Below are 24,837 nucleotides of genomic sequence, written 5' to 3'. Positions count from 1 at the left end.
TTTTAGTGTTGTACCCTTAATTGATCCTTGATTGACTGATTCATTTATTCTATGTATTAACTGTCTACCATGTGCAAGTCATTGTGCTAAACTCTAAAGATCTGATGATAAGCAAAACCAGACACAGTCCCTGTAGTCACAGAGCCCTTAGTCTGATGGGAAAGACAGACATTATCAAATCATCATGCTCATCAATATCTAATTACAAATTGAGATAACTGCTAGGAAGAAAAGCAACTTGATTCTATGAGAATATGTAACAAAGGAATATAGAGAAAGAAGAGGTACTCTTTTATGCAATAACTAAAGAAGAATTCCATTAAGCCCAGTTTAAGTCTACAACCTTTTCTACCAAGAGAATATAGAGAAATTGAGTTTCATATACCCAAATCCTTATGACTATTCAATGGTGCAAATACCACTTGCTCTGTGATTTTGAGTCAGGATATATTTCATATCAACTCATAAGAGCTATTATTTGTAGAGTGCCTAACTCTGTGTTACTTTGCATCTTACCAAGCTTCCCAACCGCCATTTCATACAGGTATTACTGTCCCTACTTTACACTCAAGAGAGTTCAAGTGGGCAAGCTAGACAAGTTTTAGGGCATAGGTGATTATCAGGTAATGTTCTGATTGCTATTGATTGATGGCTTTTACCATACAACAGGGAGGCTGGTAAGACTAGGCATTGACTTAGACATTTTATATCATTAGACTGCATACTTCTATGTAATGTATAAATTATGTTTTAGTTATATTTATATCCCCAGTACCAAGCACAGGGCCAAGCATTTAGGAAGTGTTCATTAAAATGTCCATTGACATTGACATTAAATGAATGGCTTAATCATGGATTGCTATGCCTACATAGACCATGAGCCTCAATGACCTTCATATTCCCATGTTGTCTAAATTTTAATATACTAAAGCAGACTTTTATCAATTGTTAAACTAGGAATGTTTTCACATTTGGTTATATATTAAATTCTAATCAATTTCAAAGTTTTATAATATTGTCTAATTAAAATGCAATCAATAGGGATGCCTGGCTGGCTTAGAGGAGTATGCAACTCTTGATCTTGGGGTTGTGAGTTCAAGCCCCATGTTGGGTGTAGAGATTACTTAAAAATAAAATTTAAGTAGATAAATAAAATGTGATCAATAAATACAAAAATTCTAAAATAAAATTTAAAGAATGTTTTGGTAGGTAAAAAGTAACTTCTGAAAACTAGAATAGGGACATATGAGAAGATGCTGATGAAGTTGGAGACACTGAACCTATAAATTCTTAGTTTCTTTGTCAGTATAAACAGACCTTCCATTCCTGTCAGATGAGACTAACCCTGCTTTGCCTAAAGAATCTGTAATGGACTCCCCTAAATAGTTGCCTTAAAGGACACTTCTAAGGGGTGCCTGGACGGCTCACTTGGTTAAGCGTCTGACTCCAGCTCAGGTCATGATCTCACTGTTCATGAGTTTGGGCCCCTCATCGGGCTCTGTGTTGACAGCTCAGAGCCTGGAGCCTGCTTCAGATTCTGGGTCTCCCTCTCTCTCTCTGCCCCTCCCCTAATCATATTCTTTCTCTCAAAAATAAGAAACATTAAAAAGAAAAAAGACATCTCTAAGTCTCCTCAGGACACACTCCTGTCTCCTCTCTTTGCTTCTAGATCTAGATTCAAATCCCAGCAGGCTCCAAAGAATGAGATACAAAGCATAACTCATAAGAGGGTATACTATACAAAAGACATGGATAATTTGTCTAATTTATGCAGGGAGGATTATGCAGAATATATGTAGGAATGGATATTAAGAATGTGGATAATGGTAAAAGGAATATAAAATTGCATAAGGTCAAACGTATTGATATAAGCCCACTAAACAGAGATTCTAGATTCAATGTTTTAACTCAAAGGGTTAGAAGGGCCTCTAACAGTTTATTTGGTTGATTGGCTAAAACATAGACCAATAAGTTGCCTACAGTAAATGAAGTAGAACTTTCAATTCTCTTGGGTATATGCTTATAAGTATATAAGATGGGAGCCTTTATTTTTTTTTAAGGATAGTTTTGCTGGATATAGAATTCTTGATTTTTTTTCCCTTTCATGTACTTTCAATATGTCATTCCACAGTCTTCTTTTTCTGTTTTTGTTTTTTTTCAGTTTATTTATTTGAGAGAGAGAGTGCACAGGGGAGAGGGGCAGAGAGAGAGATCCCAAACAGGTCCTGCACTATCAGCACAGATGCAGGGCTCAAACTCATGAACCATGAGATCAAGACCTGAGCCAAAATCACGAGTCAGGACACTTAACCAAGACACACAGGAACCCCTGACTTTTATTATTTTTAATGTGGAATGAGCCATTAATTGCATTGTTCTTCCCCTGTACTTGTTTTGATTTCATTTTTTTCTGTTTAAAGATTTGCTATTTGTCTTTGTCTTTAAATAGTTTGTGATGTATCTAAATCCAGGTGGACACTCACTGAGATTCTTGAATTTATAAATTACTTTATATCAAATTTGAAGTTTTCAGCCATTATTTCTTTTTTCTTTCTTTTTTTCCCCTCTTTCTCTTTCTCTCTGGGGCTCTCATTAGGTGTGTGTTGATACACTTAATATAACCTCACAGGTCTAAGAGGCTTTGTTTGGCTTTCTTCAGTCTTTTTGCTCTCTATTCTTCAGATAAATATTGACTCCACACAATAGGCTTTTTATTTTAGTTATTGAACTTCTCAATTCTAGAATATTCATTTGGTTCTCTTATTTATTATTATTTCTACTGTTTATTTTTGAGAGAGAGAGAGTGTGTATGCATGCACACACAAGTGGAGGAGGGGCAGAGAGAGAGGGAGACACAGAATCTGAAGCAGGCTCCAGGCTCTGAGCTGTCAGCAGAGAGCCAGACACGGGGTTCAAAGCCATGAACCACAAGATCATGACCTGAGCCAAAGTCAGACACTTAACCAACTGAGCCACCCAGATACCCCTCATTTGGTTTTTTTAAATAGATCCCATTTATTTATTAATAGTCTCTATTTGTTGAGAAATTATACTTTTTCTTTAATTCTGTAAATATGATTTCCTTCTTTGAACACATAATATATAATAATTCTTTTAACATATTTACAACTGCTATGGAAACTTTGTCTGCTAAATCCAACATCTGGGACTCTCAGAGACAGTTTCTACTGACTCCCCACCCCCTTCCGAGTATGTATCATACTTCCTTGTATTTTTTTTTTTGCATGTCTTGTGATTTTTTTTTTTAGAAAATATGGACATTTTAGGTAATATGTTGTAGCAATTCTGGATTCTAATTTTCTTTCATTTCCCCTCTGAGGATTTTTGTTGTTGCTGGATTTGTATTGTTGTTGTTTTAAGTAACTTGCCAGGAGTTAAACAGAAGAATCGTTTACCTCCAATGTATGTGGCCACTGATATCACTGCTCAGGGTTTTTTAATTTTAATTTTTATATTTTAGCCTGACTTCCTAGCAATTATCCTTGTGGTTGTATAGCTTAATGGCGAGGCAATGATTAGTCAGAGATATTCAAACACCTCAAACTTTTAAAACTTCCATTCTTTACTGGTAGATCTGCACTTGCTTTAGTGATGCACTTAAACATTTGGACAACTTTCAAGTATGCCCCCCACACTTTCACTTTCTGCTGCAGGGCCCTCCTGGTCTTAATGGCACATGACTTCAGGCTCCCAGACAGCCAGAGATGTTTGACATTCTTATCAATATTTCTCTTATTGCCACCTAGTGCCCATTAGTAGATGAAGATAAATAAGTTGTGATTATATATATAACTATATATATAAACTTACACAGTGATGGATATCAATTATATCTCATTAAAACTGGATTTGAAAAGATTTATCTTACTGCTAAGATCTCTCTGTTATATTTCTGTATAGACCTTCTTTCTGCCTTTTGCTTAAACCAAGACCTAAGGCTAAGAGACCTGCAGCTTTTCCTGTTTGCTGAATGTGGGTTTTCTACTCTCTACTCCAAATCAAATTAGCCTCTTCCAGCTTCTGGTTTACAGAGCCAGTACCACCTTAATAGAACAACAGCCCCCACGAACTAGGGTAGCAGATAAACACAGCCCCTAGCAAGAACATTCATTCTTCTAGTGAAGCCTCCCACTCTTCCATTCTTCAGCAGTTTTTAATGAACATATGCCTTTCAATTTGTTGTTTGCCTGAGCCCTGTAGATTCCCTGAGCCCTAAAACGATTGATTTTGAAAATTTTATATAATTTCATAGTTGGTTTTAGGGGAGAGGATTTGTCAACCTCTTTACTTCTCTATAGCTAGAAATCCATCTCAATATAATTTTATGCCTATCTGAACTTAATATAATTTTATTCTGGTCTGACATTTCTGCCTTTGTTAGGGATACTTTAATGATGTTTACTTTTAATTTTTTTTAATGTTTATTTTTGAGAGAGACAGAGCATGAGTGGAGGAGAAACAAAAAGAGGAGACACAGAATCTCAAACAGGCTCTAAGCTGTAAGCTGTCAGCACAGAGCCTGGTGTGGGCCTTGAACCCATGTACTGTGAGATCATGACCTGATCCAAAGTCAGACACTTAACCAACTGAGCCACCCAGATGCCCCTTTAATGATGTTATTCTAATCTTATATCCCTACTTTGCTTCATATACTGTAGCTCAAAAAGTTAAAAATAGAACTACCCTATAACCCAGCAATTGCACTACTAGGCATTTATCCAAAAGATACAAAAGTGCTGATTCAAAGGGGCACATGCCCCCCAATGTTTATGGCAATGCCATCAACAATAGCCAAATTATGGAAAGAACCCAAGTGTCCATCAACTGCTGAATGGATAAAGAAGATGTGGTGTATACATATATATACATATATATGTACACATTTCTGTACACACTTATATGTATGTGTGCATGTATACACACACACACACACACACACACACACACAATGGAATATTACTCAGTGATCAAAAAGGAAGAAATCTTGCCGTTTGCAACAATGTGGATGGAACTAAAGGGTATTATGCTAAGCAAAATAAGTCAGAGAAAGACAAATACCATATGATTTCACTCACATGTGGAATTTAAGAAACAAAACAGATAAACATAGGGGAAGGGAAGGAAAAATAAGATAAAAACAGAGAGGGAGGGGCGCCTGGGTGGCGCAGTCGGTTAAGCGTCCGACTTCAGCCAGGTCACGATCTCGCGGTCTGTGAGTTCGAGCCCCGCGTCGGGCTCTGGGCTGATGGCTCAGAGCCTGGAGCCTGTTTCGGATTCTGTGTCTCCCTCTCTCTCTGCCCCTCCCCCGTTCATGCTCTGTCTCTCTCTGTCCCAAAAATAAATAAACGTTGAAAAAAAAATTTTTTAAAAAAACAGAGAGGGAGGCAAACCATAAGATACTCTTAAATATAGAGAACTGAGGGTTGATGGAAGGGAAGTGGGTAGGGGGATGGGCTCAATGGGTGATGGGCATTAAGAAGGACACTTGTTGGGATGAGCACTGGGTGTTATATGTAAATGATGAATCACTAAATTCTACTCCTGAAACCAATACTATGCTGTATTTTAACTAACTTGAATCTAAAAACAATTTTTAAAGGACTGTGTAAGAGAGAAGGGCTAAACATGCAATAAGTAACTTAGGATACAGGAACTGGCTACTAAAATTCAACTGGCAAGAGGCCCCATGAATCTTCTTAGTATTACTAATGCACTTATGATCTTCCTTGGGAGGCAAAACTCCACATATAAAATTGGATAATAAACACACATACACATACATGCACACACACAAACACACACCCAGAAAACTACACTTAAAGCACTTAGGAAATGTGAAAGAATGCTTCTTAAGTCCTTAAAAATAATAAGGACTTGGAAAAAACCCACAAGATTATTAATATTATATTCTACATATAGTATACTATTACTCTAGGAATTGTTATAATGGTAATTTTCTTCTTTCTGCTTTTAAGTATTCTGCAAATTATTTATAATAAATGTAGAACATGTATTACATTTATAATGAAAAAACTGTTCTAAAATGTGTACAGAAAACATGTAAGGGAAATTCCACTGGAAATACAGTATGAGTACGGAGATAACAAAGAAAATGATCTATGTAAGGAAGGTAGAAGATCAGCATTACTTAAGTAGAACAATGTAACTGCAAAGTATACGGACTAGAACCTAATGAACTAACGTAGGTTATTTAACAATGAGTATTATCATGATGGGGCACGTGGCTGGATTGGTCAGTAGAGCACACAACTCTTGATCTTGGGGTTGTGAGTTCAAGTCCCATGTTGAGCACAGAGCTTACTTTAAAATAAAAAGGATTGGGGCGCCTGGGTGGCGCAGTCGGTTAAGCGTCTGACTTCAGCCAGGTCACGATCTCGCGGTCCGTGAGTTCGAGCCCCGCGTCGGGCTCTGGGCTGATGGCTCAGAGCCCGGAGCCTGTTTCCGATTCTGTGTCTCCCTCTCTCTCTGCCCCTCCCCCGTTCATGCTCTGTCTCTCTCTGTCCCAAAAATAAATAAACGTTGAAAAAAAAATTTTTTTAAATAAAAAGGATTATCATAATGATGCTATGGGAAATATAGACCTTAATGATAATGATTGTATTTGAGGGGTTAGAGTAGAGAGAAATAAAAAGCAAAGGACTAGCCACCGAGTCTAAGGTAATAATACAGATATAAGACAGACTAAGGATGAGAATGATAGCTTGAGAATTGAATAAGGAAGAAGAAAGAGAATAAAATGTGACACATACAGAAAGAATCACCAGAATTTGATACATGATTGAACATGAGAGGCTGAGGAAAAGGATGAATCACCAACAATTTTAGGACTATAATACTAGGCATCCAGAAGAATGGTGAGACTAGGAAGGCTCTCAGCATGTAAACAATAAAAATAAAATTCAGTTTTGGACCAACAAACATTTTGGTGCTGGTATAATATACAAGCAGAGATTCAATACAGACATCTAGTTGTCCACAGATGTAGAACTCATAACACGCACACCTGAAAAATGGCATTTGAAGCTGAGAGTGCATGAACTTTTCCTAGATATTAGCTGCCCTATGCAGACCAAAGTCTAAGTCTTGGAGAACTGCAGATACAGATCACATGGTATCAGAGCTAAAGGGAAACAATATAAGCATCCAAATGAGGGTCTTTTTTGTTTTTAAGAATAGAATGGTGAAAGCAGAAGTCAAGATTTTAAAAGACTATCACACAAAAATGTGTACATGAATGCTCACAGCAGCTCTATTCAAAATAGGCCAGAACTGGAAACAACCCAAATGTCCTTCAAGTGCTGAATGGCTGAACAACTTATGATACATTCATACTATGGACTATTACTCAGCAACAAAAAGGAATGAACTAGTGATACATGCAGTGACCTAGATGGATCTGAGAATTATGCTGGGTGACCAAAGCCAATCTCAAAAGGTTACCTATTTCTATTATTCCCTTTATATTACGTTTTCAAAATGATAAATTTATGGAGATGGGGAACATATTAGAGGTTACCTAGGGTTAGAAAGGGAAGGAAGTAGAAATTACTATAAAAGGGATGACATAAAAGATCTTCGTGATGATGAATTAGTTCTGTATCTTGATTGTGGTCATAACACGAACCTATGTAGGTATTAAAATTGTATAGAACTATACACACACATACACAGATGACTGCATATAAAACTGGTGAAATCTCCATTTCATTATACAAGAGGATACAACATTTCATCACACAAGATGTTACTATTGGAGAAAAATTGGACAAAAGGCATACAGGATCTCTGGTTTTTTTTTAATGTTTATTTATTTATTTTGAGAAAGAAAGAGAGACAGTGCATGAGTTGGGGAGGGCAGAGAGAGGGGGAGAGAGAGCATGCCAAGAAGGCTCCACACTGTCAGTGCAGATTTTTTATTTTCTCTCTCTCTCTCTCTCTCTCTCTCTGTCCCTCTCCCCTGCTTATGTGCTCTCTCTAAAATAAAACAAAGGAAAGAAAGAAGAAAATGCTATATATACACAATGGAATATTAAGTCATAAAAAAGAATGAAAACTTGTCATTTATGACAACATGGATGGGCCTTAAGGGCAGTATGCTAAGTTAAATGAGCCAGACAAGAGAAAGACAAATACCACTTATATGCAGAATCTTATAGAACAAAATAAAACAAACACCAAGCTCATAAGACACAGAGAACAGTCTGGTGGTTGCCAGAGGCAGAAAGTGGGGGGTGATGAAATGGCTGAAGAGAGTCAAAAAGTAGAAATTTCCAGCTATAAAACAAGCAGGTCATGTGGGGTGTAATGTACAGCCTGGTGACTATAGTTGATAATACGATATTGTATATTTGAAAGTTGCTAAGAGAGTAGTTCTTAAATGTTCTCATCACAAGAAAAAAATGTTGTGACTATATATGGTATAGGATGTTAACTAGACTTATTGTGATAATGATTTTGTAGTATATACAAATACCAACTCATTATGTTGTACACTGAAACGAATGTAGTATTTCAGTTACTCCTCATAAGGAAAAAAATGAAGAAAAGGAATGATGAATAGTATCTTCTTCCAACTAAACCCAAATAATCCATAGTCTGTTCTTAATTACATTCCACAAAGTTTCTTAACGTTATAATCTATACCAATCAAAATGGAAAAGGACTTCAGAATAAAGGAAAGAGGGAAGTCTCTAGGCTGTAACAAGCAAAAGCAAACACAGTTTGAGGAGATTTTGGAGGTGCTATACCTTAATGTCATATTTGTCAAAACTGATCATAAAAGAATATAAATGGAGGATTCTCTGCCTTTTTCTAACTCATTGTCCTTCAGGAGAATTAATTGTTTAACCAGGATTCAACATCCTGCAAAGCCAGGATTGGAGGATATCAAGGACTTACTACCAAATGGATTATTGTCACAGAGCAGAGAGAGCCTATTTAATATGATAAACAGCTACATTTTTGTTTTCTGGTACCTTCATGTTGTACTCAGCGTTAGTATTATAGAAAAGCAGGAGAGTAGTTTGCAGAATAACTTATGTGATAGGAAATCACTAGTGTATTTGCATGCAGTTCAGCATGTGGGACCAAAGAAATTCAACTCGTTGTCTGATCCGAAAATAATCACCCTTGAAGCAGAATCCTATTAGGCTCAGAAATTTAATATATAAGACAAAATGTTTCTACTTATCTCCAAAGTCCCTATTACAAAACCTTATATCTAAAGGCCATACTGTCTAAAATCTGATTCATCTCTCTCCAATTCTCTTTCCCAAGCACTCCTTGAAGAACATATTATATATTTATATTACAATTTACATATATTTATATATACATGTAAAATATACATGTATACATAGCTCTTCTCAAAAATTGATTCACTTCTGGGGCACCTGGGTGGTTCCGTCGGTTAAGCATCTGACTTTTGGTTTCAGCTCAGGTCATAATCTCATGGTTTCATGTGTTCAAGCCCTGTGTCAAGCTCTGTGATGGCACCATGGAGACTGGTTGGGACTCTCTGACTCTCCCTCTCTGCTCCCCCCCCCCAAAAAAATAAAGAAAAAATAATGGTTTGCTTCCAATTTCATGATAGAAAGCTTTCCTTTGCCTCTTAATATAGCTATATATCATGAATAAATACACTTTTATTACTAACTTGGGGAAAAGTCCTGGAAAACCTTGCTCATCTATTTTGAGTTCATATAAATCAGGATTAGTGTTTCAGAATAAACATAGAATCTTTTTAAAAAATTTTTTGTTAATGTTTATTTATTCTTGAGAGAGAAAGAGAAAGACACAGCATGAGCGGGGCAGGTGCAGAGAGAGGGAGATATAGAATCGGAAGCAGGCTCCAGGCTCTGAGCTGTTAGCGCAGAGCCCGACACAGGGCTCGAACTCACGAACCACAAGATCATGAACTGAGCTAAAGTCAGTTGCTTAACCGACTCAGCCACCCAGGTGCCCCAAAAATAGAATCTTTACTTAAAGATTTTTTAGATTTTTAGAGTTTTTTAAGATTTTTTTTTAGAGTTTTTAAAGATTTTATTTCTAAGTAATCTCTATACCCAAAGCAGGGCTCAAACTCACAACCCCAAGATCAAAAGTCCTATGGTCCACTGACTGAGCCAGCCAGGAGCCCCTAAAAGTAGAATCTTTAAACTTCAAAACTGGGAAGGGACCTAAAAGGTTCTCTATCCAACCCCTTTATTTTACAGGTAAAGAAACTAATTAATTTCTCAAGTCTATGAAAACAATAAGGTTAGAGAGACAAGAAGCCTAATATTTTTAGTACTGTTCTTAAAAACTGGAATCTAGTCTTTGTACTTTTGCCCCCCACCCCCCGCCCGCAACACACACACACACACAATACCCAAACTACTACACTATTCTTAATGTGTCCACTATTATAAACAATGTTGCAATGAATATTCTACATGTCTCTTCCAGCACATGTGCAAGGGTCTCTTCAGGGATATGGCTCTAGAGTAGAATCGCTATAAATATTGACAAATTGAAAATTACTAGATATTGAGAAATTGCTCTCTAAAGTGTCTGATTTTTACTCCCACCAGAGTCTGAGTCCCCATTTGGTCTACTCATGCATTTTTTAACTCTGGCCAGTCTGATGGGTATCAGTGGGATATTATTATTTGGAGTTAAATTTCCTTGATCACTATTTATAGTAAGCATCCATTCATATGTTCATTGCCCACATTGGATTTCTTTTTCTGTCAATAGTCTGTTTTTCTTCTTTGCGAATTTCTCACAGGTTGACCAGTAGTTCTTTATATAGTCTGTATATACTAATCATTTGTTGCCGTTATGTATTGTCAAATATCTTTTCCTAGTGAGACCTAGTCTTATCCATTTCCAGCAATCAGAATACCTGGAAAAACCTAAAATATAGAAAAATGTGCCAAGTTTTTAAAGACAAAAAGGAAGAGGAGGGAAAGAGCGATTTCACACCTTGCTCTAAGATATAGGCATTTGAAGAAGTCTGCACACCAGATTTGATAGGACTAATCGTCAAACCATTTTAGTTCAAAATATTTGATTAATTGATTTATTAATATTTTTACAATTATAACTTCAGGGCATTCTGTGTTGGTGATGGTAAAGATGACAGTAGCTTTTTATTTTATATGTTGGGGTTTTTTTGGTCCCTCTGGGCAACTATTTTTTAACCAAAAGTGATTTTTTAGATTTTTGCTCACTTTTTAGCAAGTCACTATCAGTTGACAAAGGCTCATACATAGGTTAGTAAATGTTAGCTTCTAATCTCTTAAGATTATTTCATTACTGTTTTCTCTTTATCCCTACCCCTGACTTTTTTTTTTTTCTATAGAAGGCACAATTACATAAAAGATACATAGAGTCCACATTTGCTTTGCTCAGGCATAGGAATTATTCTGGGCTATTTCCATACAGGCAGTATCTCCTAGACCTTCTCTATAGATGCCAATTAGAAGATTAGCGTCTTTTCTCTCTCCCTCTTTGCTATTAAATAGTCACACAAAAGCTGAGCTGACAAATTACTCTCTCCATGGTGCTCAACAAAGACAGACAATAGATCATCATCATTTACTATACTCAAATCCTATTAATCACAGATTAATGAGAACATGTCTAGTGGGGAAGAAATTACCAGAATGTGGGCCTATTGGCTTGTTACTCATGTAACATCTGCTCTGGCTTTACCTTTAGTGTCATGTCATCTTTTATCACATTGAAATAATGTTTGCTCCAGAAACATAATTAAGATAATGGCGCAGATTCAGAGCCCTTCCCTTAATAATTAAAGAACCGGGGTTATATTTCTTAGTCCAATGGCTTTTTAAAAACTAATTTCCCTCTGTTCTTGATTATTTCCTTTTTCTTTTGCTCATAACGATCTATCGAATCTTGGTTCCCCCCCCCCCCGCCCCATAAGCTATGTGATTAATACTCATTCCCAAAACTAGGACAAAGTCAGAATTTGAGTTCCATTTTCTATTGAGATAAAATTCACATAACATAAAATTCATTGTTGTAACCATATTAAAGCATACAATTCAGAGTCCCCTTTTATAATTTGAAATATTCTAAATTCAAATTAATACTCAGAAGACTCTATAAAGCTTGTGGTGAGCATTCAGTACTGCTTGCTTTCCTCAATCCTCATCTGCAGTGTGCCATTTTAATTTTTAAGAGTCAAATACTTTTATTTTTTTAAATACACAGCTTACCAATGTGCCTTTTATTCTTAAGCCAATTTTCTGCTTTACTTTAAAGCATAGAAGTTGAAATTTGAGTTGGAATATTTAATATTCTTGGAGGTCTCCTCCTGTTCTCTTGTCTCAACAAGGGGTAAAACTTGGGGAACAAATATAAAGTTACGTTTAAAAAATCCAATGGTATCTTTAATCGGTTGATAAAGAGGAAAGAAGAATCACAATTTATAATTAAAATTGGAGAAAGTAATTGCTCATGATATTAAAATCTAGAAATGTACTTGTCACTCTTGGAAGGCAGTGGTGATTAGTTCTCAGGGCTGGGTAAGCTGTGATCTAAGGCTTTGTGATTAAGTCGTGATTCAGCACCACAGGGATAAAAACAGCTCCACAACCTAGAGCTGGCAAGGGCCAGTTGAGGGAGGGCGGAAGGAGGATTGCAAAGAGCTTCTTAATTAAATTTTAATTATTGCTAATTAGAACTACTGTTTTTTATATCCCCAACAAGGAAGACAAGAGCTGATCATGCCTTTTTATTATTCTGCTAATTAGTTTCCCAAAGAGAGGTTTGAAAGGGCAGACTGCTTTGACAGTATCCAAGTTGTTAGCTGAATTCATGTCTGAAGGTAGATCCCAACTGAAAGCTTGAGCTTTAATATTTTCAGGTAGTTCCTTTCCAAAACTAAGATTTTATTCCAGACACTCATGAAATGAGCTATTCCTATCTATTACATAAAGAAATCCATGAATTAGTTTTCCTTATCTTCACACAGGCCTCAAAGATTTTTGTTTAATTATTAAAATCGATGGTGCTCCCTCTACACAATTTAACATCCTCATGTAAACTTTATGCTTTTGTGAATTGTTAGAGATGACCTCTACCAGATGTTTAAAAATAATCAAGTGGATACATAAAAAGTGACTGCCAGTTTTCCCTAGCAGTGAACTTAGTGCTTTGCAATAGGTAACAACAAAATCCAAGCCCCTACCCTGAAGAGTTCCCAAGTTCTATTAAATACCATTTAAGATGAAATACTCAAGGTAAATCACACTTCAGACTGCAAAACAGAAACCCTAATTGCAAATTCAAAGACATAATCCCAGAAGGTTCCCAAGACCTATTAGCATTATAAACCCTCTGCAAAATATGAATCCTGTTTTATAAGTGCACACATTTCATACTTCTCCTCCCAAGATAATAAAGTTAAGAGTTCTGAGTTAGTGCAACTCCCTGTGTTAATTACAATACAATCCATCAAATGAAATTACACTTCTGGAATCAACAGCACTTGGCCAAGCACACACACATGCCTTGACAGCCTTCCTTTACAGTTGGAATTACATTAACACATGTGTTTGTTTCCTCACCTTTTACAGACACAAGAGCCCTGTGATATGTTAATTCACACCAAATTCCAATCCTTGCCCTTGTCTTTATCTTCCCAACTCAATGATATGATGTGTCAACACCTTTCATATTGGGAAGAAAAATGCTTAGACAAGATTTTGTTTTTATTCACTTTAATTAAAATTACAGAAACTAGAAAACAAAGAGTAAATAAATTAAATCTGCCTTTCAGTGCCATTCACCATCTGCCCTGTCAATATTCACTATGATCTGAATTATTCTAAAAAGTCATCTGGGTCTTTCTTACTCTGATTAGTCAATTAGCCACATCTCACACTGGCTTAAAAGGTGTTTTTTTTCAGGTCAGTGAGTTACCCTCACAATCTTAGAGTAGTTGACATACCAATAAATAAAGACTTCTGAGATTTCCCATTAGTACTCAAAGATTTCTGCTGCTGCTTTATTTAGCTTATTCAATATTTGAAAGCTCTCTTTTTCTCTTCAAAATCATCAACATTCCATGATCATGTTTTATTTTTTATTGTATACTTTTATATTATGATTAACCTCATTTTTACAAGTGAAGAAAGTCCACTAGAATATTATCCAATCCAGTTATGCTCCTTTTTACAACTTGCTTGTTACACTGTTGGTGCCTGTTTCACTGTATTTAGTCAATAGGAAGACAGTGAATTGATTTTTTGGAGATACAGTGAATTGATTTTTAAGAAGATACTTGAACTATCCCACACTGCTATGGGTGACTATGGGAAAAGCCTCTAAACTGGGTGCCTTTGCAGAGAAAAGGGGTGAGATAGGGAATGAAGAGGGAAAATAACAAAATAGAACAGGAAAGCGACCTTGCATTGAATAATTGTGTGCCAAGAATTGGGGAGTCTGATTAATTCTATTCTGTGCACCTGAGACTCCCTGCCAGCAACCCCTACCAAGACCAAACCAAAACAAAAAGAAAACCTGTAGCCCAGTTGCATTCAAGGATTGAAGACCTTGGTACATGTAGTTCCACAAGGCTGGAACTAAATTCATGACTTCTCAAAGAGTCATAAACTCCACGGCGCCCGGGAGGCTCAGTCAATTAAGGGTCCAACTTCAGCTCAGGTCATGATCTTGCAGTTCCTGAGTTCGAGCCGTGTGTCACACTCTGCACTGACAGCTCAGAGCCTGGACCTTGCTTAGGATTCTGTGTCTCCCTCTCTCTCTGCCCCTCCTCCCACCCCCCCCCTTGCATTCTGTCTCTCTCTCAAAAATAAACAAACATTAAAAAAATTTTTTTAATTGGAATTCTCTAATATTTTATTTTAAATTTTGGCAGGCTTAGTGAGTTATAAAGTCTAAGTGGTAAGAGAGAACAAATAGTGCATATCTAAATTAAAGCATATGTGGTAGGCCTGATAAAAAAAAATCAGGTAGCAAGAAATATCACTTTATTTTATATAAACACTTAATTTCTGACCTCAGCCCCCTGATCTCCTGGAATAGTGGAAAAATTAAGATTACTTATATTTAAAGCCTTTCCCTCACTTCTTTGGAGTTGTGTCAAGATCCTGATCTCTAGCATTTGGGGTGGGCCAAACTGGAGTGTGACTGGTTCTAGCAATCAATCACCTTTGTACACAGGTTACCACTGGGTCTTCCATGGTTTGGCCTAACTGGCGTCTCCAGTATTGGTGGTTCTCTTCCACTTCATGGATGTATTGGGCTTGGAATCTTCCTCAAAACTCACTAAATCCCTTATGCCTAGAGTTCTGGAGAAGCCCCACTTTCTACCCTACTTCTCCAGGATATCTACCTCTACCTGAAAATCTCCTTCTCCCTTATTCCTTCTCCACAAACTCTAAATTTTCTGAAAAGCTTAAGCTTTTGGAAACAAACGCCAAAAAGTCTTGCATAATACCCCTGCTTTCTGCCATGTAGAGACCCTGAGCAGGCTATTTACATTAAATCAGGAAAGTAAAATAGATTGCAGATCTAAATGGAAAGGGAGAGAGTGCGCACCATAAAGTATGAAAAGAAAGGAGAAACTCTTTGTAACCTTGGTGTAGGGAAAGAACTAAGTATGACTTCAAAGCCAGATATCACTAAAGAAAACATAGGATTTAACTACATAAAAATATAGTTAAGTTCAGCATGGCAAAAAAAAAAAAAAGCTACTATGTGTGATATCAAAAGAAAGATTACAAATTGGAGGAAAATGTTTGTCATCTCACTTATCTAGAAGGAGCTCCTACAAACAAAAATAGGGAAAAGGTCATTAACCTAATTTAACAGTAAAAAGCTACAGTTCACAGAAAAGGAAATAAAAACATTTTTGAACACAGGAAAAGATACGTAACTTCACTTATTATAAGAGAAATGCAAATTAAAACCATACTGAGATAACATTTCTCAGCTATTAAACTGGCAAAAATCCAAAAGTCTGAGAATACATATTGTTGGCAAAGCTGTGAGGAAACAGCCTCTCTCATACATTGCTGGTAGAGTGTAAATTAATAAAACTCCTATGGAGGGAAATTTGCAATATCTATCCAAATTACAAATGTGTATATCCTTCAGCTTAGCAAATATACTGCTGGGAATTTATCTTACAGATATACTTGCATAGGTTATTCAGTGAAACACTATAATAGCAAAAGATTGAAAAACCATCTAAGTGTGTATTAACAGGAAATTAGCTAACCAAATCATGCTACATCTATATACTGGAATATTTTGCAGATATGTAAGAACAATGAGAAAGCTCTATATGTTTATATGGGGGAAAAAAACTTCAGGACACGTAAGATGTTTTAAGTGTGGAATAGTGCTATCATTTGTGTAAAAAAGAAGAGTGCATATTCATAACTACTTCTATAAACAGAAACTCTGGAAAGATTCAGAGGAAACTAACAACAGTGATTATGGTAGAAGATGCGAACCAGGCAGGTGGTACCAGATGTGAGAGGGGTACTTGTAGTTCTATAAAGTGACTCTTTAATGTGTACCTTTTACTCTTTAGCCATATGCTCTCTGATCGTTTCTACCACTTAACTATGAGTTAGAAATTTTAATAAATTCTGATGTTATCATTTATAAATTTTGATTATAAAATTTAAATCCAAAATTGTTCATTTTCAAATTTTGAAGGTATCTAGGCTTAAAAAAATTGGTTTTTAAAATTCCCCTTAGAGTGACTATCATAATGCTGAACATTTTGGTCTTTTTTTAAAAAAAGAATACAGGTAATTTTACTATGATCATATCTTTTTAAAAGTACAGATAAGCTCTTTTTTTTTTTTGTAAATATCATTACAGTATGATCCATACAGCCAAATTCTATTACGGGAAATTCCAAGAGATGTGTATTTTACTATATTTCTTATACCAGGAGTGTGTAATTAAAATTGATCAAAATGTATTAGCCAACAAATGAAGCTTGAAATCTATGGTTAGAAGAAAATTTTTGTTTTAATAGTATTTGTGCTACTGGATTTGATCCATATTATTGATGTCAGCACAATGTATTTTTCCCTTTGGACCACCCAACCTAGCAGAGAGGTCAAAACCATAGACGCTAGGCTCAGACTATCTGGTTCATGTGGATTCACACACTAATTGTATGACCTCCGGCAAGTGACTTCACCTCTGAGTGCTTCTGCTTCTTCATTTTAAAATGGGGACAATAATAGTACCTACCTTATAGAATGGTTCTGAGAATTAAATCATTTACAGCCTGCACATACAAAGTACCTAAAGGATCCAAGAATATACAATGGGAAAATGACAGTCTCCTCAATAAACGGTGTTGGGGAAACTTGAAAGCTACATGCAAAAGAATGAAAATGGACCACTTTCTTATACCATACACTAAAAAAACTTTAAAGTGGATTAAAGACTTGGACATAAAACTTTAAACCATAAAACTCCTAGACAAAAACATAGGCAATAAGTTTCTTGACATCAGTCTTGGCAATGAGTTTTTGGATTTGACATCAAAGGCAAAGATAACAAAATCAAAAATAAACAAATGGGACTCTATCAAACTAAAAAGCTTCTGCACAACAAAGGAAACCATCAACAAAATGAAAAGTCAATCTACCAAATGGAATGAAACACTGTATTTGCAAATTATATATCTGATAAGGGTTAATATCCAAAATATAAAAAGAACTCACACAACTCAATAAGAAACAATCCAATTTAAAAAATGGCAAAGGACAGAATAGACCTTTTTCCAAAGAAGACATACAGAAGGCCAACAGGCACAGGTACATGAAAAGGTGGTTGACATCACTAATCACCAGGGAAATGCAAATCAAAACCATAAGAAGGTATCACCTCACACATATTAGAATGGCTATTATCAAAAAGACAAGAAATAACAAGCATTGGCAAAGATATGGAGAAAAGGGAATCTTTGTGCACTGTCTTTGGGAATGTAAATTGGCGTAGCCCCTACAAAAACCAGTATGCAGGTTCCTCAAGAAATTAAAAATAGATCTACATATGATCCAGCAATTCCACTTCTAGATATTTATCCCAAGGGTACAAAAAACACTAACCTGAAAAGATATCTGCACCCCCATGCTTACTGCAGCATTATTTACAATAGCCAAGATATGGAAGCAACCTAAATGCCCATCAATGGATGAATGGATAAAGAAGATGTGGTGTGCGGGTGTGTGTATAAAATGAAATACTTGGGTGCCTGGGTGGTTCAGTCAGTTGAGCATTGGTCACTTAATTTCAGCTCAGTCATGATCTCAGGGTCATGGGATTGAGCCCCGTGTCGGGCTCCACACTGAGCATGAAACCTACTTAAGATTCTCCCTCTCCCTCTGACCCTCTCACCTGCTCAGGTTCTCTCTCTCTAAAATCACAAAAAAAAAAAGAAAAAAAGAAAAAAAAAAGAACTACTACTCAGCCATATAAAAGAAAGAAGCCTTGCCATTTGTGACAACTGGATGGACCTGGAGGGCATTATGCTAAGTAAAATAAGTCAGAGAAAGACAAATATCATATGATCTCACTTACATGGGAATCTAAAAAAGCAGCAAACAAACAAACAAAAAAACTGAACTCATGGTTACAGAAAACAGATTGGAGATTGCCAGAGGCAGGGGTGAGAGGAGGGGGCAAAATGGGTGACGGAGGTCAAAAAGTACAAACTTCTAGTTATAAAATACTAAAGTCATGGGGATGTAACCTACAGCATGGTGACTATAGGTAATAACATTGAATTGTATATCTGAAAGTTGCTATGAGAGTAAATCTTCAAGATTTACAAGGAAAAAAATTGTAACTATGTGTGGTTATGAATATTAACTTACTATGATGATCATATCATAATATATACAAACATTGAGTCATTATGTTTAAAATTTGTTTTAATGTTTATTTTTGAGAGAAAGAGAGAGACAGATTGAGAGAGACAGAGTGTGAGCAGGCTAGGGGCAGAGAGAGGGAGACACAGAACCCAAAGCAGGCTCCAGGCTCTGAGCTGTCAGCACAGAGTCAGACATGGGGCTTGAACTTACAAACCACAAGATCAGGACTTGAGCCGAAGTCAGACGCTTAACCATCTGAGCTACCCAGGCTCCCCTTGAGCCACTCTGTTTTATACCTGGAACAAATGTTATAGGACAGCTCAGAGCCTGGAGCCTGATTTGGATTCTGCGTCTCCCTCTCTCTCTTTCTGCCCCTCCCCGACTTGGGCGCGCGCACTCTCTCTCTCTCAAAAATAAATATTTTTAAAAATTTTTTATTGTTACAGATCAATTACTTCTCAATTAAACAAATTTAAAAGAAACAAAGAATATAAAAACAGGAACTTTGTCTATAAACCATACCTAAACATACTGAAAAACTAAAGAAAATGTTCTTTCGTGTATTTTCCTCTGAGAAGTATCCGGGAGGGCTACCAAAGGAGAGAAGCACACCAAATCTGAAAAGCACTGATTCATCAATATTATAAGTTTATATCTGGGAGAAAACCATCTATGGTTCACATAGTGCAAACAAAGTAAAGCTCAAGAAAATTATTTTGCTTTGGGGGGGTGACATGCTTCCCAACAGGGGGCATGCCACTTTAATGAGTCATATAGGAATTTGGAGAGAGAGGATGAGATAGTTACCCTTAACAAAGGAGCTGGAGTTGGAAAGGGAGTAGAGAAATAGTGCTTTAAAAGAAATTAAAATTGGCCAAACTATCAGGAAGGAGATCACTTATCAAAACCAAGGAAGTTTCAACTTAAGAAAGAAATCATTATTGGCCTGCCTCTCCACCACTCAGTCCCCTCTCAGGCAGATGGATTTCCTTTGGCTGTTTGTTTTGAGAATGAGGAATAATGATTCATCAGAAGGGTAGGTATTTATCTTTCTTTCCCAAGGGGGTGAATCCAAACCGATTCTCCATCTTCCCAGGCTTCCTATTGCAATAATGAAATTCCATTACATTGAAAATGATGTAATTCCCCATGGGGTTAGGTGTAATCAGACTTGACCTATATGGATATGGTGGGGATGAGAACTGAAGGATAGGGAAATTAACAGAAAGAAAAGGACAGCAAGTAGATTTGCTTTGCTTGCTTGACTCTGCTTTAATTCAGTTACACAATGTTGGTCACAGATTTGCTTCATTTCTGATGAGAAAAAAATAATGCAAAATAACAGATAAACTGTCAAACAGCTTCAGAATTTAGTGTTCTCTGAACAGTTATCAGGGTCTGTTCTTCCTCCTTCCAGCTCGACTCCTTCCCCACCCCCTACCAGCACCATTGATCAATTCTCATTATTAGCTCTTAGAAAAGCAGACAATCCCTGGGACAAGGCTGGCTTCAGATCAGAGAGTCAATATTCTACTGTAACAATCTGCCAAAAAATGCAATTCAGGCACATTTAAAATGTGTCTCCCCAGAGGAAAGCAAGAAACAGAGGCCATTGAGAGGGCCCTCACTATTTAGTTTGATTCAACCACAGCTGCCTCTGACATTTCGAAGCCAGTCAGGGTTATCATCAGAAAACGCAAGTGAGCAAATGCGGAGTGACAGCAGACCATAGCACAAAGGCTGCCTGCTTCAGGAAGTTTATCCAGCTCCCACCACCATCCGCCCCTCCTTATGCACCCCACCCCCCACCTCTTATGAAGAGCTAAGTCCGTGATATGGACTCACAGAGAGTGCCATGTGAGAGGCAACATGTGAGAGGTGGTAAAAAGGGTACATCAACCATGCAATAGCATCACTTAAAAAAATAATTTATGAGGCACAGGCTGAGTACCAAGTGAAGAATACTTCTCTTGAAGAGCCTTTGGAGTTGCAAGGCACAGGATAAACACTAAATAATTCTCTCTCAGTGTATATGCCTATGTGTTTGTAAATGCCATTTTGTAATGAAAAATTATCAAGCATCACAATTTTATAGCATTCAAACATGTATACATACATTTGACAAATATGATATGTACATAATCAAAAACAGAATGGGAAGGGCACCTGGATGGCTCAGTTAAGTGACTGACTGACTCTTGATTTCAGCTCAAGTCATGATCTCACAGTTCAGGAGATTGAGCCCTATGTCTGGCTCTGTGCTGACAGCACAAAGCCTGCTTGGGATTCTCTCTCTTCCTTTCTCTCTGCCCCTCCCTGGTTCTCTCTCAAAGAAGTAAGTAAACATTAAAAACAAAAACAAAAAAGCCCAGAATGGGATAGAAATAATCTTGGAGAGGGGCGTCTGGGAGGCTCAGTTGGTTGGGCCACTGAGTTCAGTTCAGGTCATGATCTCACGGTTCGTGGGTTCGAGCCCCATGTCAGGTTCTGTGCTGACAGCTCAGAACCTGTAGCCTGTTTTGGATTCTGTGTCTCCCTCTCTCTCTGCCCCTCCCCTACTCACGCTCTGTCTCTCTCTCTTTTCTCTCTCTCTCTCTCTCAAAAATAAACATTTAAAAAAATTTTTAAAAGATTACTTAATGTTTAGTGATAATAGTAATAAAAAAGGACACAAACCATGTGATAAAATTCTAATTTTATTTTTTAAATGTATATAAAAAAAGACTATGGAACGTTAACTACATTTCTGGATTCTTGGATCCAGTATAAATTTTCCTATAGTTTCAATTTTTTGATCATTGATAGATTTTTCCTTCCTTTTCTTCTTCCCCAACATCAAAACATTGATCATTGGTCTTAATGAATATGCAATTATTCTATAATCAAAAATATTTTTTAAAACATGCATCACTTTTCTTATCTATACTCTTATTACAAGATAAAGTTTATGGTTCTCTTGAGAGCTAGCATCAGAATATTTTTTTTTAATTTTTTTTTTAACATTTTTATTTATTTTTGAGACAGGGAGAGACAGAGCATGAACAGGGGAGGGTCAGAGAGAGGGAGACACAGAATCTGAAACAGGCTCCAGGCTCTGAGCTGTCAGCACAGAGCCCGACGCGGGGCTCGAACTCACGGACTGTGAGATCATGACCTGAGCCGAAGTCGGCCGCTCAACCGACTGAGCCACCCAGGTGTCCCAAGCATCAGAATATTTTAAAATACAAACTTTCTTTGCAAAGTATTTGAAGTATAAGATGGGGCCCCAAAGTATTAGAAAAAGAGGTAAAAATTCCTTGCATTAGTTTGAGTGAAGAATTCATTGTTATGGTGAGAACAATGGTTAAAGTAAGGGGGTAAGAAGTAAAGAACTATTAAGTAGAAAACGGAATACATAAATACAAAGCTATTTATATTATCAGTAACTTTTAATCCCACATGGGCACTTGTGCACATGACAAAAAAAAGAGGTTGGGAGAAACAATAAGTTATCTTTTCCATGGATTATGTTTTCTTCATAATTTGTCATATTTTTCAAATTATCTACAGTAAACATGTATTAATTTTAAAATCAGGAAAAAAGGGTTATTGTATAAACCAGAGGAGTTCAGACAGATTAAGAAACCGAGAAGGGGCGTTCCAAGTATATGGAATGCATTGAGCAAAGTTATGGGGTAACACAGCTTGAACACAGCAGAATGGGCTAGAACACAGTCTGGGTGCCATAATGGCAAGTATGATTGATACCAAGAGTTCTTGTGAGAGATTGGTGGGAGAGAAACTTAGAAAGGTAAGTTAGGACCTGATGAAGGCCTTGAATATCAGTTTAACCCCCTAGCACCTGGCTTCCTGAGACTGGAATAGAATGGAGAAAAGTATATACCATGCTGCTCTAGACAAGTTTGCTTCTGAGACAAAGTGCCAGCAGAACTGCCAATCCAAGCCAAAATAACGAAATATCAGAAAACCCCATGGAAGTCATAGAGGGTCACAGACATGAGTCAGGTGCCAGACCGCTAAAGCATTGGGGAAATTGGACTGATAAAGCTAGGGGATTATTATGGGGCAGCCAGGCAAGGCTGAGTCTATAGCCAGGTTATAATAAATCTTACATTAATGCCACAGAGTCCTCTAAAGCAAGAATTATTTCTTAAGTTTATTTATTTATTTTTAGATAGACAGAGAGAGTATGAGTGGGGGAAGGGCAGAGAGGGAGAGAGGAAGAGTCCGAAGCAGGCTCCACAAGGTCAGTGTGCAGAGCCTGATGCAGGGCTTGAACCCAGGAACTGTAAGATCATGACCTGAGCCGAAATCAAGAGTTGGATGCCCAACGAAATGAGCCATCCAGGCACCTCTAAAGCAAGAATTCTTAATCAGAATATCAAAATTACTTGTGAAGTTTTGGGGTTTTTTTTTTTCTTCCAAGATTTTATTTAAATTCAAGTTAGTTAACATATAGGGTAGTATTGGTTTCAGGAGTAGAATGTAGTGATTCATCACTTACGTATAACACCTAGTGCTCATCATAACAGGTGTCCTCCTTAATAGCCATCACCCATCTGGCCCATCCCCCCCCAACCTCCCCTCCCACAACTTTCTTAGTTTGTTTGCTATAGTTAAAAGTCTCTTATGGTTTGCTGATTTGTGAAGTTTGGTGTGTGTGTGTGTGTGTGTGTGTGTGTGTGTGTATGTGTGTTTAACATACAAACACATGTCCTGTACTGTTCCCTCTGGCTAATACACTTACTCTCTGGATCTGCCCTAATACAAAACCCTCAGTTGATACACCCAGAAGTTGTTCCTTCTGGGAAGGCAGACTTAAAGAAATGATTATAGGAGCCTACTGAGATCGAGCTCTTAGGGTTTATTGTCTCCTAACCCAAGAAGTTCAGATGACTGATCCCTACAAAAACCTTCACAGTCCTAACGTGGCATCCCTCTTCCCAAATTATTAAGGATGTTCCTTGGGTTCATTCCACATTTTATCACTGTGCTCATCCTCCTGCTAAATCTGTTTAAGGAAGGCTATTTTTCATTCAGTTTCTGGGTGGATAAATCCAAGTTATTCAGCAAATTAAAGAGACTTCCCTGCTACAATGCTAAATTTCTCCAACCCCACGATGCCCATTCCTGGAAGAGGCCAACACTTCCAACCTCAGTCAGGGCTACTTTTTAGCAAATGAACCTGAGGTCAGTGCTTTCCAAGCCTCCCTGAAGGCAAGAATCTCAGATTCCTGGGCCCAAATCTAAACCAATAATTACAATTTCCAGGAAAGATATCTGGTAATCCACTCCAGACAAACACTCTTACAGTTGAAAGATACTTCTGTAAATGCATCCTTTTATCTAACCCCTAAGCCCAGCTCATTTGGGTGAAAGAGCTCTATAGTGATGGCTATCTTTTGTACTACCCGGGAGAGTCTAGGAGCCATCACACCTGAGAAATCTTCACTGGCTGTGGGCTTCCTGCAAGTTGAGTCAAAACAGACACAGTTGGCTCTGTTCCCCTGGTTACCTGGTCTGATGCAATCTCGAACCTTTTTCTGAAGGAAGCAGTCAGGCAAATGGGTCCTCCCCCACAAGTGGATGAGAAAACAAAGTATCAGAGATCCCAAGCACCTGCATCACTTCATTCCACAGATTTTGCAGATATGTGGCCACATCTGGTTCTGTGACAATATGACTCTATAGGCCACTAAGGCATCCTATAGCAGCAACATTTTTTTTATGCCTTTGCCATTAAAGTTCCAACTCTAGTCTGGACTGGGGTTATGGAGGCATATTTGGCTCACTAGTTCTCCTAGTAACCCTCTGTATTCTACAACATTCCACCCATTTCAGGGTCTATACACGTGTGCCCAGATGAAATATAGACAGACAGGACTGAGTAGACCCCTGAGGGTAATGTCTAGGA

This window comes from Lynx rufus, unplaced genomic scaffold (assembly GCF_022079265.1).
Source record: "Lynx rufus isolate CCGP_SWC_20201006 ecotype Redwood Valley unplaced genomic scaffold, mLynRuf1.p SCAF_13, whole genome shotgun sequence".
NCBI lineage: Eukaryota > Metazoa > Chordata > Mammalia > Carnivora > Felidae > Lynx > Lynx rufus.
Note: the sequence above shows the minus strand (reverse complement) of the source record.